Genomic DNA, 14,868 nt, shown 5'->3' with positions numbered 1-14,868 from the left:
CACTCTGGTTTTATAGACAAGAAGAGGAGTAACTAGAGAGGTCCATGTGCACAAGACCTTTCTTTCAACCTGGAACCACAGCTATGCCTTGAAGAGGGAAAATACCAACTGCTCTTGGACCACTTCCTAAAATCTTGCTTCACATGCTTTCAGAAAAAAAAAAGAGAAAAAAACAGTATCTACTATTTTTAAATAACTTGGCAGGGAGGAGGCATTACACTGGTCGAATGGGGGACTGGCATGGCCTTTGTACCACCAAGAAACCTAAAGTTCTATTTTACTGAGCAATTTTGACTTCTCACAAATTGTTAACCTACTTCCTGATTGCTATAGTTTGGATCTGGAATGTCCCCCAAAGCCCCCCATGTGTTGAAGGCTTGGTTCCCAGTCTGTGGTGCCATTGGGAGGTAGTAGAACCATTAAGAGTTGGGATCTAGTGGAAGATGGTCATTGGGGAATGTGACCTTGAAGGTGTGACTGGGACCCCTTTCTCTTTGCTTCCTGACCACCATGATATGAACCTACCTCTTCTCCCACACACTTTGCCATAACGTGCTGCCTTGCCACAGGCCCAAAGCAATAGGGTGACACAACAATGGACAGAGCCGCTCTTCAGCCAAAATAAACATTTCTTCTTTATAAGTTGGTTATCTCAGGTATTTTCTCCCAGGGTTGGAAAACTAACTAACACACTCTTTTAAAATAATGTGAAAAGGGATTTGAGACTTTGTCAAAATTCTGTCTTCTACTCCTGCTAGGACAAGGTGCAAAGCCTCCCTGAGCTTCAGAGTTTGACCCTGATGGTGCAGGGCTGGGTGACATGAGCTCCAGGGCTGCTTCCAGTTTCAAAGGTCTGTTGTCTCACGGTGGTTGGAAGAACCCAGTAGCCAGGGCAGCTACCCGTGTTGCTTTGAGAAGCCACATGACTTCCACCTTACCCTTATGGCAAAGCTTCATAGAGGCCACCCATATCCTCACCTCCAACCCCAGGCCACCTCATAAAACCTACCTGTTGTTAAGAAAAAAATTTCAAAAAGTTAGTTATATATCTAATTGGCCTTTATTTGAGGTACATGAATCAGGGAAGCCTCTGTTCTAGGATGAGAACTACCACCCTGGGCTTTGGCAGAACAGTGGGTCATCATGGGAATGAGGAGACAGAATGTAGGAAAAATACTGATTGTCTAACATAGGGTTACTTCAGGTCACTTTTAAAAATAAAGATAAGCAGAGAGGGGGCATCCTTATTATGCTGACCTAGGTGCACTGCTATGTCCTCTTTTTAGGAAAAACTGGTCTGTTTGGAGATTTATTTGCTTCCTTAAAATTTCAGTTTGAGCATGTGGCATTTAGCATGGGAGACTCCATTTTGGGCCTAGTGCAGGGGCCTGGTTCAAAACAATGGCCTCCCATAATTCCTGTTTAACACCGTTTTTCTCTAATCCATTTTCAGAGTGGAATCCCAGCCTTTAGAGGGCTGGAGGACATGGGGTGACCCTGGAATGAAGGAAGTGTATTCATAACGTCTCAGGACTGAGACTTTCACCAAGTCCTCCAGGCCTCACGGGACTGTAGGCTGAATGGATGAAGTGTTTCTGATAGGGTCCACATTTCAGTCAGTGTGTTCACAGCTCCCACCACCACAGGGCTTGGGTCCCGGCCTCTGGCCAGCGCGGGCCTGTGCAGTCACACATTGCGGCCGTGTTTTCAGAGTGAGTTCAGTGGTCCTGACAGGATCCACATTTCCAGTCAGCAGCCAGCCACACACATGATATTATCTGCGAAGGGAAATTGTCACCATATATTTCTGCTTGAATTTTGGCAGCCGACCCTGCTGGGAGAGTGCATCATCCCCAGATCTAACTGAAGTCAGAGTCCCCTCTGTGCAGATAGCAGGGTTCACACAGACCATCCATAATGAGCCGCGTTCCCAGAGCACCAAGGGAGTCTGTGGCTGCTGAGGAGAGACATTCTGGCGGGGATGCAGCGCTGCTTTCCCAGGAGGGGCAGTTTTACCAGGCTCCTAATGGAGACGGGGCTGTGGAGGCAGGACGGCAGGACGAGGAATGTGTTGGGACTGTGGAAGTGTTCAGAGGTGCTAGAAAAATATGGTAGCCATATTTAGCAGAAAGATTTTTTTTTTTAAGGGAGATGTGGTAGTGATGATATGGAACTTCTTGAAAACAAGGAAAATAACACATCGGTGACCTTGACCTTTCAGTCTACCCCTACTGCTAGTTGGATTGTTCCCTTTGGCTTTTCTGATGTCACTCAGATTGAAATTATTCCAAACTGAGGTCATCCTCCCTGAAATTGGCTCTTCTTCCTAATTCTTTCAGCAAGACCACACCTCTAGACCTCCAGAGCAGGGCCTTTGGGGATACTTTTGATTTTTTTTCCTTTCTCCCTCGATATCAAATCTGTCTCTTGCCAGGTTGCCGATCAGTCATTAGTCTCCGGCTGTCTTTTTCCCTGTGTTTTCTGAGTCATGATTCCAAAGTCATTGCTCACAAAAGTGAACAAAATTAAACTTACTGCGAAAGAAAAGAAATCTCAACAAGGAGAACGAAACAGAAAACCCATAATTAACTGGGTGATTTCCCATTTTCATCTGAAGGCATCAAGCCCACCCAAGATGGTACTTAACTTGGCACCAGAGGCCTCCTGGGCCATCACCAAGCCAAAGTCCAGGGTCAATGTCATCTGTCTGACTCTTAGTCTGTCATCTGCCATGTTGAGTCCCACATACTTTTCTTTTTTAGAAGTTTGCCACATATTTCATATTCATATTTTATAAACATAGTAACAAAATAGGTAAGTCCTATATGTATCTATATAAAAAGCCAAAAGTTGAATGTTTTCTCTGATATGTGAAAACTAATCCACAATGGTGGGGGAGGAATGAGAGGAAGACCAGAAATGCAGTAGATTAGACAATGGGGAATAGAGAGAGGGGAGGGAGAATGGGAAAAGGAAAGACAGTGGAATGGATCTGACATAATTTTCCCATGTGCATATATGAAAACAACACAGTGAATCCCACCTCTTATGCCTGCCTTCTGTGCTCAACTCCTGACCCGAGCCTTCCTTGCATTTGGTGTTCCTCTTCATACACACGCACTCCATCCTGCTGCCTTCCTCCTGAATCGCCCTGCCTCCATCCCTGTGAGCTCAAGGCCCAGCTCAGTTCACGTGGGTGCTCTGAGATTCTGTTACACCTACTACATTCTACTTAACATTTCAGATTCTTTGTTGTGTTGCCTGTAAAATCAGACTGATCATAGTGCCTAACTTATAAAGTTGTAGAAAATATTTAACAAGCTATAGTACACAATGTGCTTATTATGGTGCCTGGTAATTATTAATGATCGTTAAATAAATTCTTGTTGCTGTTGCTATATTTTTCCTTATTATCCCATTTTCTGTTTTCTGCATTTGTTTGTTTTAACATGGCCATCTTGTGTCCCCCACTAAATTGTAAGTTATACACACACACACACACACACACACACACACACACACACATACAGCTAGTATTAAAAAAGTAAAAAAGACTAAAATTAAAAATAGTATTAATTATAAGTTAAAAAGTAATATTAAATTATAAGTTTTTACAGGGCAAAAATGATGATCTTTCCATTGTGTTCTGCCCTGCCCTAGATCTGCCCTAGATGCCACCTCCCCATCTCTCCCCATCACACATGTGTACACACACTCCTGGGCAGACCCTGGGGGCTGAGTGTGGACAGGTGAATTTCTGGTCTGTCTGTGTATGGAAAGGAGGGAGGGAGGGAGCTTTAAATATCTCTAATAATGAAACATGAGCCCTGAGAAAAAGAAGACAAGCCACCAATCAGGAGAGGGAATGAGCAGCCTTTCTGAGCAGCACAGTTATTACATCAAATGGTACTTCAAGGAAAGAGAAGATAAATGTGATGTGATTTCAGGAGATTTATAAAATAGGTGTCAGAAAAACTAATAGGGAGATAATGGCTACTAGACTCATGATTTTGAAACCCACATAAGAAGAAATTAGAAGAAAGGAGAAAAGTGGAAGAAGAATCCCAAACTGAAATACTCAAGTCACTCAAAGATTTTATGTGATCCAGGAACAAAACACATAGAGAATCCCTCTGTTTGAGCTTGAATTCCAAAACCACTTCTCATCAAACAAAATCAACCTTTAAATGTTAAAAAGTTGAAGGAGGAACCAATAAAAGAAAATTAAGGACAGGAAAAGTGAACTGTAATATTGAAAGATTCTTTTATCATGCCATGCCTTCAAACCAAATTAAAAGACAAGCAAAAACAGCCCTCAAATCCTTAACTGGTTTCCCAGTTTGAGACTTTGGAGAATTCCTTCTTGTCCTATTGTTGTTTTAATCAAGCCCCAAGGCACTGATATTATCTCTTCTGATTTATTCATTTCTTCCTTAGTTATTTTCCTATCTCTAAAATGCACCATTGTATAGAATCTGGGCACAGCTACAAAGATTACTCCACAATTCAACAATTATTTACACCGAATCCTGGAGTCTCCTTCCCTTCTAGTCTCCAAGCTAGTGGCAACAAGCAAGATTGAGACCCAGGGAGCATCACACCCTCCTCCAGCCCCTTTCACGTTGGTCATAGGGGCAGGACTACAGTGGGGTAGACACCAAGTAGAAAGGCCCACTCCAGGTAGAGAGACCAGTGGTTTGGTCTTCCATCAGAGAAACAGAGGAAAGTTTCCTTGAATAAGAACAACCAATAAAAAAAAAAAGAAGTTCTGCCACTAAAATGTAAAAATAAAACAATGATGAAAACAAAATAAAGCCAAGCAAGATTGGTAGAATAATTGACCACTCAGTAGAAATGTGCTTTTTGTTTTTTTTTTTTTTTTAAGCTAAACTTAGTACTTTGGTTTCAGTACTCAATAGGAGGTGGAAGTTTGTGGGAGATGGAGGGGGACAGGTTTGCATTCCGACCTGTATTGTCCATGCAAATTTTGGGTCAGATTCAGCCCATGAACAGTGAAAGAAATATAAATGACAGGGCCAATTACAGTCCACAATGACATATTATATACTTTATGAATAACTAGAAGAGAGGAGTTGGAAGATTCAAAACATGAAGTAATGATAAGGAGATGGTCTGTCTGTGTATGGAAAGGAGGGAAGGAGGGAGCTTTAAATATCTCTAATAATGAAACAATATAATATACATTAATATAATAATATATTATTATATTATTATATCATATATATTATTATATAATATATTATTATATATAATATATTATTAATGTGTATACTAATATATTTATATATTATTAATATATAATATTTAATAATAAAGACTCAGTAAATGGGTCGTTAGAGTTCCTCTACTAGACAAGGTCAAAGAAACCCACCAGGCAGCCATGATCTGCAGAGAGACTTGGCATTGAGGAAGGCACCAGCATCCCTGAGAAACTTGGTGGCAGCCCACCTCTGCAGGAGATGGAAATGCTAATGGCCATGATTTTATCATTACATATATGTATCAATTTATCACACCATACCCCATGAATATGTATGATTAAAATAACAACAATCAGGGACTTAGGTTGTAGCTCAGTGGTAGAGCGCCTGCCTCGCACGTGTAAGGCACTGGGTTCAATCCTTAGCACCACATAAAAAATAAAATAAAATAAATATGTTAAAAAAAGAAAGCATGACCTTTCTAAAAACAAATAACAATAATCAAATTTAAAAAAACTTTTATATATATACTTACATATATATATATATATATATATATATATATATATATATATATGATTGTCCCAGGATAGGCTGCTGGGTCTGACGTACCTTTAAAGATATCAGTTTCCAAAATCATATTTGCTGTCACTCAGCTGCAGGCAGGGTACACTGCCACATGCAACTCTGAAGCTCAGGGTGAAGTGCTGAGGCCTGCCCTGGAGGGACATGGTGCCATTGTTGGTGCTGTGTATAGTCCTAGCCTCTGCTCCAGTGGTAAAGCTGTACGAGTTTTACTGGTTGGCAAAGCTGCAAAACTTGCATTCGATAGGCTGGAGACCTAAGCACATCTGTGGGCTAAAAATAAAAGTCTTTCCCTTGTCGCAGAGAGCTAAGTCCAGAAGTGAAAGAGCAAAGTCTAGGTTATCAGCAGCGATCTTATCTGGTCTTTATCTGACTTTTATTCTGGGCTCACTTCTGTTCGCTCTTTCCATCTCTCAGCACAGAGGGAACAAAGCCCAACTTTACAACTCGTCTAAGCAAAATATAAATGAGAAGGCAAACCTGAAAAAGACAAAAATTAAAACAACTCGAAACAGAAATCCATCTCCCACCCCAATGCATGGCGCCTCTTCGTAGAATCAATACCAGTGCCTCGTGGATAATGCGCTTCGCTCCCGTGCGCAGTGAGAGACAGCTGCACAGTGTCTCACCAGATTGAACTGGTGACCATAAAGTCCTGCTTTCCTTCGGGTCTGAGGGAAGCACATGTAAGTAGCTTGCCAGATTTTTATTGACACAGCCCAGCCATGTGCTGCCAAAGCTGGAGCCAACAAAGGTGTCTGAAAAATGTGCAAAATGTGTTCTTGCTGACTGCCTGGCACGGGGTTTGCACAAGGGAGGGGAGCAAGATGTTTTCCTGCCAGATTCCAGTCCCCAAATTCATGGCAACTGGGGGAGCAATTTCTGGTGCTCTTTTTGACCCTGCAGGGTTAAAGGCAGATCCTGGGCACTTGACCTCCAACTCTAGTACGGTCATGTACAGAGTAATGATGTCTTGGTCAGTGACAGGCCACACATACAACAGTGATCCCATAGCATTATGTGGCTAGTGGCACTTTAGCCGTCTTAATCTGTGTGAGTACGTCTACCAGGTTCACCCCGTGACAAAATCACCCAAGGACACAGTTCTCAAAATGTACCTCATCATTAAGCAATGCATAACTGTACATCCTTGACCCTAAAAGTTAGAAAGCTCTGGTTCTGAATAATTAAATATGTATTACTTAAACTCAAGATATTTTATATCCCATTGTGATAGATAATTTAAAAATATATGATAATAAAATTTTAGATTATATGTTATAAAATATACTACATGATTATATAATTTATACAGCTTCTACTACTTCTACTTATGTCAATTTTCACAAACACAACATTATATTATATAATAATATATGGTATATTATTATTATATATACCCTATTATATACTATATAATATGTTCATATATTATATAATATACATATCGATATATAATGCATAATTATATTTGTGATAATAAATAATAATAAAGACTCAGTAAATGGGCCTGTTAGAGTGCCTCTACTAGACAAGATCAGAGAAACCCACCAGGCAGCCATGATCTGCAGAGGGACTTGGCATTGAGGAAGGCACCAGCATCCCTGAGAAGCTTGGTGGCAGACCTCCTTTGCAGGCCTGAGCTGACCCTAGGTCAGGTAGCACAGAACTGGACTCCCTGACAACACTGGGGAAGAGACCCGTGGAATGACAGAGGCCAGGTGAGAGAGCTTCAGCACCCATTTTTGTTAAGGAGTGGTGAGAGCGTGGGGCAACCAGAAGGACTATTCTGCATAGAACTGGAGCCTAACATCCTGGAGGCAGGAATGGGAGGCAGACAACAAGAGGACTGATTAATCAATGCATAAAAAGGATAGACACCAAAGACGGGTGAGTAGGCTAACGACAGCTGTCCTCATGAAAAGTCAAGGCCTTGTGACCCAGTTTGCATAGCTCATTGATTAAAGAAGGGCTATGCAACAGAACAAAGATAAATAACACCATGACAAGCACAGATGATAGATTCACTGTCCTTGTCCAAAGGGACCCTATGGTCATTTACTTGAATAACTGAACACTGGAATTGGGAATGCCCAAATGTTTGGAAGACAGTTGGACACAAGCTCCAAGTTGATATTAATTCCCAGGGTAGGATGGGACATATAGAGTTTGGGTAATGATCAGATTCCTGGCCCAGGTATGGGTCACATAAGTCCAATAACCATTTTCTCCATCCCTGAAATGTAAAAATAGAATGGGCGTTTTGGCCCAACCCCTGCATTGATTCATTGGCCTGTGGAGGAAGAGATACTGGAGGGGAGAAAGCCATATCGAAGCCTCAGAAACTGTTCCTCAGAAGAGAGTAAGTCAGAGCATAGTACATCCTGAAGAAAAGGCAGAGATATAGATAACTCTTAAAAATCTAAGGGACATAAGGTTTAAGGCCACCCTTAAAAACAAAGGGACATAAGAACCAATCCTAACCTGCCAATTGCTGCTTTTCAGAAGAACAAAGATCTTAGAAGATGGCAGTGGACTACTTCAGTTCAACTAACTCATCACCCCAATCACAGTTGATGTGCCAGATGTACTATTCTTGCAAAAGCAAATGAACAATATAACCATTGATATTCTTTTTCAACCTTAAGGGAAAATCAGAAACAATCCACATTCACTTGGAACAGACAGCAGTATACATGTACAGTTCTGCTCCAGAGCTGGGGCAACTCATCTATCCTCTGGAATGACGTAGTCCTGGGAATGCTGACCATTTGGATACCTGTGGGACACCACATCAGCCCACCACATGGGCGACTCCTTGCTAATTCAATCAGATAAGCACAATATGACAAGTCCTTAGGAGGATTTGGTCAGACACACACTCCATGAGGTGGGAGATAAACTCCATAATTTAGACTTCACCGCATCAAAACAAGTTTTAGGGATCCAGGGATCTGAGCATGCCAGGGCATTCTTCCAAAGTTAAAGACATATTATTGATTCTTACATCTCCCACCACAGAGAAAAGGCACAATGCCTGAAAAAATTTTAGAGATAGAATATTCCATCTAAGGGACATAAGGTTTAAGGCCACCTTTAAACAGATGCTCCTTGCCTTACGGTGGGGTTAGGTCCTGATCAACCTATCATGAGTTGAAAATATTTTAAATAAAAGGTGCATTTAATAACCGAACCTACCAATCACCAGGGCTCAGCAACAGTATGATTTAGGGTATCATGTGTCCCCTCCTTGTTATCATGTGACTGATTGGGAGCTGTGGCTTGAGGCTGCTGCCCAGCATCATGAGAGAATCAGACCACATCATTAGCAGGAGAAGACGCAAATTTTAAGTTTGAAGTTCAGTGTCTCTGAAATGCTTATCACATAGGCACTGTCATAAAGTTGAAAAATCACTTGTCAAGCCATTGATAGTTGGGGACCATCTGTATGGCATTTCCTAGAGCTGCAAATTTCAACCAGCAACCGTGTGTCTTAAAACCACAGACATCTGTCCTCTCACAGTCACGGAGGTCACACTCCCCCAAGGATCAGCTGGGTCACACTCCCCCAAGTCTCTAAGGAAAGTCACTTCCTTCCAGCATCGGTGCATTGTTGGCCTGTGGTGGCATCACTCGCATCACTTTATCTTCATATGACCTCCTTCCCTATGGTTTTCAGTGTGTCTCCTCCTTTTCTTAAGAACATTTGTCATTGACTGTAGAGCCCAACCTCTGTCCCAAATCGTCTCATCTTGAGATTCTTAATTACATCTGCAAAAAACCCCTCTATTTCCAAGTAAAGTCACATTCATGGGTTCTTGGGAGGTAGGATTTGAACACATATTTGGGGGGAGCACTATTCAATCCACAACATTGGGTGATACAAAAGGCTGTCAGTTTTGAGGGGGGCTGCAGAGCAGGCTGTGTGTGAAGCACTGGTTGTAAAAACTAGCAGGCTCTAGTATAGGAGGCATCTGTGTGGGAAAACATGCCGTGTGGAATGCATGACAGGCCCCAGTCGGAGAGTTACAACACAGTCCTCAAGGGCTTTGGATCAGGGCCATGCCATCTGAAGAGGAGAATTATACACTCCATGGAAAACAGCTCCTGGTGTGTGACTAGTTAGTCCTTGATAGAGCCAAAGTATCAGAGTAGTGTTACCAAGTGACCACAAGTCAGAACTACCCATTGGATCTGAGTTCTATCTGATCCTCCAAGTTCTAAGGCTGCCATTCATCCAAACATGAAACAACACCGTAGGGGTTAGATGTAAACCACACTAGAGGGCACAGGTGAGCCTCATGAGCAAGTATCCTCTCCCCTGCTACCTCCTGAGATATAGCAACCACTGCTAGAACCTCATGGGGTCTGGGTATCCTTTTGGCTAAGCAGTGAAGGAGGGACAATACTAAGATCTGTTCACAGAGGGTCAGGTCAGCATGTGGGCTGGAACTCAAAATGGACCACTAAGGCATTAAGAGAGACTGCTACCAGGTAAGCCACCAAGACCAGCAAAGGTGCCCACTGAGCATGAGGAAAATCTAGAATGGTAGTACTTGTTTTCCTCTTCTGAGTCTTTGCAGCAGCTGGGGATGTATTTTTTCCTACTATCTTCCTCTTCTAAGACTTCTTTGAGAGGATGCAAATGTTAGCTTTCTGCTACTATAACCAAGTACTAGACATACTTATCTCATAAAAAACAGAGGGTTTTAGTCTATGGAAGTTTTAGTCTATGATGATTGGCCCTGGTTCTTGAGGCTTGACACCACATTGTGGCAGGAATACACGGCACAGAAAAACTGCTCACCACATCACCAGGAAGCAAAAGAAAGAAATAGGAAGAGTCTGAGATCCCAGCATTGCCTCTAAGGACACCCGCCCAGTGACCTAACTTCCTTCACTAGGCCTCACCTCTTATAGGCTCCACCACCTCCAAATAGCAACACCCTGGTGAAGGAGCCTTTAACACATGGGTTTTGGGAGGACTTTCAAGACCCATCCCATAGCAGTACATTTCCCACTTCTGGATACACTGTCTGTAGACAGCCCAGACCTCAGCATCTCCAGGATTTGCATGAGGCCAGGGCCTCTCTACTTCACATATTGACATTTGGGGACCCCTGTGTGTTGTGGGAGGTGGCTCTGTGTACTATAAGATGTTTAGCAACATCTCCAGCCTCTACCTGCTGGATGCCCTTACTCCAGTCATTACAAACAAAACCACACATAGACATTTCCAAATGTCCCTTGGAAGCAGAATCAACCTGGTTGAGAACGACTGCACCAGGCTGAAGAGAGTCACCTCGCCAGGGATCACACCTTCTTGAGGTAGCTCGCTTCTAGTAACCAAGCCCATGGTCTGCCCTGGCCAAGTGGCAACCCGAGGGCTGTGCCAGTCTCAGAGCACCCTATGGGTGACTGAGGTTCTTCTGTTGTGCCAGCTGCATAGCCCAACCTCTCCTGCACAATCTTGCTTCCTTCTCTGGTGGGTGCCAACCCTGGAGGACTCCTCCCATCTCAGACTCAGTTTCCTGAGAATGCAGTCTGAAGCAGTGATCATCATCTTTTACAGAATCCACTTTCATTCAGTAACACACTTTGCAGCATGTGTCTGCTGGGCCAACAGCACATAGAGTCATGAGGTTGGTCCAGAACCACATTCCACAATGACAGCAAGTTTGCCATCTACAAGGTGCTGAGTTTGGGACATATCAAAGAGCTTATTTCACACTTAGGTTCAAGGTTGGCCGCATCACTGGCAGGTTCCTTTGGGAAAAGGTTATTAAGAATTTCAAGTTAGCGTCAGTACAGCATGATACCCAATATGGGTCCCTTCTGAGCTGGGAGCCCAGGCCCTGCAAAGATCATCAACCTGTGAAGCTGGCAACTGTGGTTTGAAGGTTTGGGACCTCCAAAACTCATGTTGAAATGTAATTATGACAGAACAAAGAGGTGGGACATTTGACAGGTGATAAGTTCACCTGAAAATAAATCTCTATTTATGATAAATTACCCAGTCTTGGATATTCTGTTATAGCAGCATAACATAGTCTGAAACACTCATTCTGACTGGGTCCGACTTTCATAAGATGATGCTCTAGCTATGGGAATAGTGTTAAACCACTAACTAAGCAGTAAGTTATTTTATTGCAATTGTGAGAAGTGTCACATTGGAGAAATGCAACTTTCTATGTAGGTTCTAATAAGGGACCCACATGCTTCTGGCTAAGAATTTTAGGAGGAGAGAGGGATTACAGACCCCTGAGACCACTACCCCTCACTCCAATTTCTCACAGCAGGAACTACTTGCCTATTGATGGGCCAGCAGAAGTCTGTTATTTGAAACTCTTCTCAGAAAGAAAATGGGTCACAGACATATAGCTTCCTCCAAATGCTACACCACACTTCCTTCACGTAGAAATAGCTCCAGAAGAAAAAAAAATTCATTAAAAGAAAAAATGCTGTTAAAATAAAGGAATGGAAACATAAGGAGGTCCTTTACTGACTTAAGAAAATAAAGTAAAATCCAAAATATTCAGAGACACACATTAGAGAATTAGAGGGGATCAAAAAGTCCCCAAAAGGGCCAGTTATATGTCAGGTTCGGAAACTCATTTAATTCTACACTAACAGCAAAGAGACCTCAGTGCTTTCCCAGCACTCTGATTCAGAGAAAGTCACATCAGCCTTCTGGTCTTTGTCGGAATAATGGAAAAAAGAAAATGTTGGCCTGTCATTTTGGATTTCCTGAGAGATTCTTTTAGGATGCTTTGAGCTGACTCTTTTAGAAACACAAACACTACTTATTCTAGAGGAGGCAACCTAAGGTTGGTGAACACCAGCTAGCCACACACAGCCCGGACCCTGACAGACAAGAGTGGCAGTGGGTAACCCGACCTTCCTAAGTACCCAGGACCCCTTTTTGGCAGGGATTATTTTTTAGCCAGGTGGTGAGGAGAAGGCTACTTTGGGTGTCCTCTATAGCTGACCATACCCTGAAGCCCCCACCCTGTAGCTTGGTCTGTTACAGATATTTATTTTCCTCTTTTATTAAATAGAATTATTTATCCATTCTTTTGTCTTGGTGATTGTCCATGCCTGTCAGATACACAACAAATCATTACTACTTTTTCACAGGTATGTAGCTACACAGGCAAGCAGCGCCGAGAGTCATGTGGGTGAAGTGTCCATGAGCAGACATGGTGGTTGTCCGTGTCCCCAAAGCAGGCACCTCGTCCCCTGAGGCTGCTCTATTGCTGCTGCTGCTGTACCACATCCAACACCACCAAGTTCAACCTCGTCAGATTATGGTCAGGCTCTTCTCTTCTGTGTGTAGCACGTGGTACAGTAAGATCATGACAGCTGGGGGTAAATTGCCAAGAGCAAGATTCTGCAGCAACACAAAAATGACTTTCTCAGAGCTGTGGGATTGGAAGGATCATCACTCAGGGACACTTGGAATGAGTGAAAATATGCTTCAGGGAGACTGTGAATCACCGAAATTATAAGCAAAATTGGGTGTGAATTTTATATGTGTATAGAGATACAGTTTCAAAAGTTAGCCCGGAAGAGGCTCAGACTAAACATTGCTTCTATAGTATCTCTACTGAGTGGTAGGCATGGGAAACGCCTACAAGAAACCAACCACGTGTGTGTGTGTGTGTGTGTGTGTGTGTGTGTGTGTGTGTGTGAGAGAGAGAGAGAGAGAGAGAGAGAGAGAGAGAGAGAGAGAGAATTGATTGTGGGACCTTGCAAGTCTCCAATCTGCAAGAGAGGGGGCAGGCCACAGATTTAGTTAGGGAAGCTGATGTTGCAAACTTGAGACTGAATTCCTCTTGCAGAAACCTCAGCCTTTGCACTTAGGGTCTTATCTGGCTAGAGGAGGCCCACCACATCACGGGAGAAGATTTGCTCTACTCAACGTCTACCGATTTCAATGTTAATCACCTCTAAGGGATACCCTTACAGCAATATCTAGACAAGTGTTTCACCAAACAACTGGGCCAAGTCAAGTCGACGCATAAAAATAACCACTGCGTTTCCCCATCTTAGAAAAGTTCCACAGGTTCTCATCACAGTGAATCATACCTATTGTGATGTCAGCAGACAAGACTCTGAAAGTCGTCTTTGATAAACTCGCAGTTCTCAGGCTTCCCCACCATCATGGTTTCCTTTCTCCTAGGGCCACTTCTCAGCACAGCCAATTGTCACTTCTGATGTAGGGTTAGAAGGGCCTAAAAAGGCAACTTCACACAAAATATTTTTCCTTTTCCCTTCCAGGACCCTAACATCCTACATTACTCACTGATGTGGGGAATAATCTTGAACCACAGACATCGGAGCTGGTGGCCACTGCCCAGGTAAGATGGTGGAGTAGGTAAAGCTGATTTTCAGAACTCATTGGTGCTGTTTCACTCATTCCCAGCTTGTGGTAGGTCTGTGCCTCACCCTCTCTGAGTCAACTATGGCCAAAGGCCTTTTCTTTGGCTGATGGATGTGAGTGGATGTTGTATGTGCTATTTCTGGTAAGAAGCTGTAAGCATCAAGCCACATCCCTCTTCACATCTCTCCGTGGCGATGGTGCTCTGGATGACTGTCTGCCTGGGAGCCGACTTGGAGGGACCTAGATAAGCACAGTGTCTCTCTGTCCTGGGTCAGACATGGAGCATGAGTGAGAAACTGCACTTGTTACTGCAGCATACCTTGGGCCTTCCTGGCTACAGCAAGCTTTGTGTGACTTTTATAGCACAAACCTCCTCCACCTTCATAGTCAGCAATCAAGGCACAGGATGAGGCTACCAGAACTGCCTGGATCCTCAGGTTTCTTGAAACCATGGATTGTGTCCCAATGGGGGGGGGGTCCCACTTTCTCTTGTTCTTGTTTCTATCAAGTCAACCATGTTCTTACTGTGGGCTGAATGTGGGGAAGTTATAGGTTCATGAGGGTGGAGTCCTCATGAGTTGGATTAGTGCCTTATAAAAGGGACCCCAGAACCATCTCATCTTTCTGCCATGGGAGAGCACAGTGAGAAAAAGGCTATCTGAAATCCAGAAAGTGAGC

Source organism: Spermophilus citellus (genome assembly GCF_964194105.1).
Source record: "Spermophilus citellus genome assembly, chromosome: 5".
NCBI lineage: Eukaryota > Metazoa > Chordata > Mammalia > Rodentia > Sciuridae > Spermophilus > Spermophilus citellus.
The sequence above is the reverse complement of the archived record's forward strand: the minus strand, read 5'-3'. Positions refer to the sequence as shown.